This window comes from Notothenia rossii (genome assembly GCF_949606895.1).
Source record: "Notothenia rossii genome assembly, chromosome: 3".
Lineage (NCBI taxonomy): Eukaryota > Metazoa > Chordata > Actinopteri > Perciformes > Nototheniidae > Notothenia > Notothenia rossii.
The window spans coordinates 42,662,272-42,666,601 of record NC_136901.1 but is presented as its reverse complement, the minus strand read 5'-3'; the positions used below and the strand labels follow the sequence as shown (position 1 = coordinate 42,666,601).

Genomic DNA, 4,330 nt, shown 5'->3' with positions numbered 1-4,330 from the left:
CAGTGTGTCTCCTGAGTCTTTACATAAACGTTGAGTGACACGGAGTTGTATCCATCCCATAATAACACTGCATTACGTTAATGGGAACCACATATTGTTCTTTTTTAAATGTGTAAATCCTGCACATCTCTGCTCCATGCTACCTCTTTGAAATCAGCACAACTCTTAAACACTTAAATACTGAATATTATCACTTTATTATATTTTACTGCACTCAGTTCCCCACATTATTATATTTTGTGTAAATGTTGTCTTTATTAATGTTTGGTTATGTATTCTTCTTTCTGTGTCTTTGAATGCAGCACTTATACCAAAGCTAATTCCTCTTGTTAATACTTAAAACAAAAAGTAAGGACATTTGTGTTCGGTAGATAATGTCTTTGTTGTAACAAGGCTTTTTGGCAATAAGTCTTTTACCGTTGGAAAGCCTGTTATCTTACCTTCACAATGGTACCACATTGTGAGGAACAAGCGTTTGTCGGATGAGCAGCAGAGTGGAGTCTGGGTTACGCCCAGGAAAAATCTGACAAATGTCCCCTGCCAATGCCAAACAGCGGCCACTCCCCGGCCTCTACGGCGGCCAGGAGGGCTTTCCCCTTCCCTTCTGCCTTCCCCTTCCCTTCTGCCTTCCCCTTCCCTCCTGCCTTCCCCTTCCCTTCTGCCTTCCCCTTCCCTTCTGCCTTCCCCTTCCCTTCTGCCTTCCCTTCTGCCTTCAGCACTTGGGTTGTGGGGTCAAGATGCGGAGAACGCTTTGCTGATTGCTGCACGGATAGAGTAACACCTTTATGGTTTGCCTGCAGTCCTGACATCTACCCCATTGAACACTTGCGGATCAGTGTGCGCAACACATGAATCATTCCTTCCTTGAGCAGCAGTGGAAATAGTTTAATATCTTCCAGACTTTAAACAGACAGTTTGTTTCACTTCGGGGTTTTCGTGCTGGGCTTCTCTTTGGCTTTCTGGAGCTTCACGGCAGGTCACACAGAGGATGAAGGTAAGCTCCGTTTATTGTTTCGCTTTTTATTCATTCAAACGGCTGACAGAAGATAACTTTTAAAGACCACACAAACCGACATATGTCGTTAAACTCCGGTCAAACAGCGTCTGTGAGTTTAGACCGGACAGTTTCATGTTTTATAAGTTATATCATTTTAAGTTTCTCTCAACGTCTCGACTCAAACCGCTCTTTCTGTTTGAATGGACCCGCGTCCACTTGGGTGATTACATATCACGTTGTCATATTTTCATTGTAATTTTGTTGATGTGATTTTATTTCTATGTTTTTGTGCTAACAGTAAATACATACCAGAGTCTATAATAAGTAGAAGTCCTCACTCATTGAGAGTGGTACTGAAGTAAAAGTATTTAAGTATCCTCAGGAAAAAGTATAAAGAGTAAAAGTACTCATGCTGTAATAATATCGGACTCCTCTCCAGGTCGTACAGTGATGTTTAATGAAGGCTGATTCAATATCTGACTCGCAGCAGAAATCACTCTAGAGCAGGGGTGTCAAACTCAATTTCATCGCGGGCCCCATCAGCATCATGGCTGCACTCAAAGGGCCGGTTGTAACTTTAAGAATATATAAAAAATACATATATAAATATATATATATATATATATATATATATATTTATATACAATGTATTATATTACATGATTACCTCTGCATTGGATTATTATCTGATAGGGTAATAACTTCATAATAAACTACGTCTGAAAGCAGAAGTCTAGGGCGAATAATAGCAAGTCTCTTCAGTGAGAATGTCACAAAAAGAAAAGCCACATTCTGGGGAAAAGTCACAAAAAAAAGAAGTGACATTTAAAAAAGAAGAAGTGAGAATTTGAAAAAAAGAAGTGAAATTAAAAAAAGGGTTCTGAGAAAAGGTCAAATTCTAAGAAAAAAGGCATATTTAGAAGAAAAAAAGTTACATTTGAGATGCATTGTGGGACATGTAGTTTATGGGCATCGTGCTTCTGTAAATCATCATGTAACCGTATTATAAACATATCATATTCTTTGCAAGCTCTTGTGGGGCCACATGAAATGAACTCACGGGCCAGATTTGAGTTCGACACCCCTGCCATAGAGGCTGAATCCTCATGTTAATCACATAGCTATCATATGCCTCAAACAGTCCTGATGCTCCTCTAGCTAATCACACATCCTGTCATGTTCACAGCTACAGTTGGGTTACCTTTGTTATCATGTGACTCTCAGATTGGAAGAGGACATTCAGTATTTGTCTGTTGTGTGTAAATACATGTTTTTACATTATTGTATTGGGGATTGTGGGGAACGGTATTTCGATGTCTCTGTCTGTACACACAAACTGAAAGATTGACAATAAAGTTGACTTTGACTTTGATATTGTTCTGTAAATAATAACTAATGTTTTTGGGGGGTTTTTAGAACCCAGAACCAACAGCACATTGACGACAGACTTACAAACAAATTCGCAAACTCCAGATCCAAACCAAGAGACGGATGTTAAAGGTGAGGAAAAAACTAAAAAGTCTTCAAATAAATTAAAAGGAAAAAGCAAACACAGGTTTAATAAAGACCGCATGTGGGGTCATCAGTAGAGAGGAGGTGGCTGTCCTGTCTGTGCTGTGGTGATTGGTGATTGCATTGATTGCAGTGACTCAGGGCACCTGGGTCTGGTGCCCTGCAGCCTCTCTGCTCCTCTCTGTGCTCTCTCTGCTTCTCCCTGCAGGCACCTCGGTTTTGTTGAGTATATTATAATTTTCTTCAGTTGCTTCACTTTGTGCACTTCAACACTCTCACACACATACATGTCCATACAATCCTCACCCTGCATTTACATTACTGATGCCATTGACATCCACACCTCATACTTTACTGGTTTTGATTTGATTTGTTTGATTTGTTTGTCCTAAATAAACATATTTTGTTAACCATCGACATGGTGTGTCTCCTCTTTGTTGTGGCCTTTTGAGCCGGGTCATAACCCATTTTTATTAAAAAACATGTTTAGCAGTTACTGAACTACGGAAGCTGTGTAACACAACGCAGGATGTTTATTTTTTAAATTGTATCCCTTTTTGTTACTTTAATACTTGTCTATGCATGTAATATGTAACACTAAGCATACATGCCAACTTTTCCAAACCCAAAAGAGGTAGGTTTGAGCGAGGCTAATGAGCATGCCCAAATGAGGTAATCGGAAGAAATTCCTCTGCACGTTGTTTCTCTTTCAGAAACACAGAGGACTGTTTGTATTGTGGGATCACAGACACGCTGCAAACGGTTTCCGCTAAGAGTCGAGTCCAGTGTCTATGGAGTGTCATTTTTAATTCTTTAGAATTTGGGAAGATTGAAATTCACAAGGGAAAGCCAGCTAAATCGGTAGGCGGTAGAAACATGTCAAAAGCGGTAGACTACCGCCCAAGATCGGTAGTGTTGGCACGTATGTAACGTGAACATTCCCAGAACGCCAGAAAAAGTCTCCAATAACACCAGAAAAAGTAGCTGGATTTGTCGCTAGTTGCTTTTGACAAAAAAAAGTAGCTGGAGGGTTTGGAAAGTCGCCCGATTTAGCGAGAAAGTCGCCAAGTTGGCAACACTGCGCCGTTGGAGAGAAAATCAGCGACGTTAACGGAGACGTCATCACGCAGCACCAGTCGGGCTCTGGGAAAACCGGTTCCGAACCAGAAAAGCACAAGCACTGAGCGGGAACCGCGTTGGTGTGAAAAAGTGTTGGGACATACTTTCACGCCCTAATGAATAGGAATATGTTTTTAGAATCACACTGAGGACTGTGATTACATATTATGGTTGCTTTCAATGTGTTAAAGATGTGTCTACATAACAAAAGAGGTAGATCTCAGATTCACACTTATCATACTTCTCTTTCTATGCCACTCAGTAATAGGGTACTGCTGAAAGTAAGACATTCAGTGCATCACATCTGAGAATCTCTCGTCAGTCAAGACCCGGGAAGAGAAGTAAAGAGCCCCGAAGAGCAGCCTGTCTACAGCTGATAGGAACAGGCCTCACTGAGATGCCATCATGTCAGGTGAATGCATTTTGAATAACTGAGGATTTTCTGAGGAATGGACATCACTATTCTTATGCAGCAGTTGGCTTGGAACATTACGTTGCATTTAGCTGACGCTTTTATCCAAAGCGACTTACAATAAGTGCATTCGACCAGGAAGATACAACCTTTAAGAAAACAGAATCATATAAGTACATCAGGTTTCATAGAGCCAAACATTTCAAGTGCTACTCAACTGGCATTTAGAAAGCCAGCCCTTTATTAGTATATAAGTGCTTTGTTAGTAATTCTATCGCTCGAAGTGGAGT

At 40.6% G+C, this 4,330-nt stretch overlaps 1 long non-coding RNA gene across 1 annotated transcript; it reads left to right on the top strand.

Annotated features, from left to right (window-relative positions):
* Nucleotides 1–773: 773 nt before the first annotated feature.
* Nucleotides 774–4,034, top strand: LOC307034447. The gene is made up of 3 exons (XR_013806917.1): nt 774–994; nt 2,414–2,497; nt 3,891–4,034. It is a non-coding gene; the product is annotated as an uncharacterized lncRNA (long non-coding RNA).
* Nucleotides 4,035–4,330: the final 296 nt, after the last annotated feature.